We start from the raw sequence: 1,111 nt of genomic DNA, 5'->3' as shown, positions 1-1,111 counted from the left end.
GGGGGGGGGGGGGTTGTTATTCTTGCATCTGTTTTTGTGTAAAAGGGAGAATATTTTCATTAAGAACAGAATATCTTCGAAATGTGTGCGAAATTGTACAGGCTTAACGCCCCCTTCAACATTGTAAGGCTACTTAAGAGTCGATCAGAATCTTCGATTTTAACGTCCATCGCCGATAGGACCAATTAACCCAGACGAGTGGAGAGCATTAAAGGCTCCCCAAAACAACCCAAGTTCAGAACGCCTCGATCGTTGGGGATTCGAACCAGAGCCATATCGCTACGTAATCCTGCATGATACAAACTGATCCAAAGATGCGCCATAATACCTTCGATAAGTCTATGTTATCAACTACTCGTTTCTCTGCCTTTATACTGGGATTGTACGCTTGGGTTGGACCTGGCAGTAGACCGGATCAAAGCCACCCGTTTTATATTATGATCTAAATTGACCCCCCCCCCCCCAGGGTAGTGCTACTGACAGAAGTGTCTTTAGGCCATTCCCAAAGAGGAACATGTTCTTATGCACTGTAGAATTGTAAATGGGTTGATTTATCAATGTCATGCTCATACTGTGCCGGAACATCTATGGGGGAACTGCTGCCTTTTCTTTTCTTATCCTTGCTATCGTCATTCTCCCTCTACTTCATTTGTATGTTTGTCATTCTCTTGTGAATTGCTATTTCCGGGGTGCGCTGGTAGTCGAAGCAGACTTTGTGCAGTCGAGGCAAGAGAGGTGACCAGAGTAAGCATGATTCTCCGTTTGGACTTCTCTGTTGACACCCACCCCTTGGCGCTCATATGACCTTATGCAGTTGTGAGCGCCGTAAAACCTTACTCAAACAAATTATCTAAATTGTGTCTTCGTGAGCGTAAAATTTGCACAATAAACCACCTCTAATTAGCAAAAACTTGGCAGAACAATTTCAGACAGAACAGAAAGAAAAGACTCAGAACAATTCTTCAGAAATACATGTAATAATTTTTAAAAAATCAGATTCCGACCTACAAAATTTCTAGCCTGCAGTACGGTAACTGTGTGTTTATCTCTCCAGAGCTTACCTATTGCTTTCATCAACAGCAGACACGCCAAAGACAGAGAATCCATTCAC

Source organism: Aplysia californica, unplaced genomic scaffold (assembly GCF_000002075.1).
Source record: "Aplysia californica isolate F4 #8 unplaced genomic scaffold, AplCal3.0 scaffold00244, whole genome shotgun sequence".
In the NCBI taxonomy this organism is placed as follows: Eukaryota; Metazoa; Mollusca; class Gastropoda; order Aplysiida; family Aplysiidae; genus Aplysia; species Aplysia californica.
The sequence above is the reverse complement of the archived record's forward strand: the minus strand, read 5'-3'. Positions refer to the sequence as shown.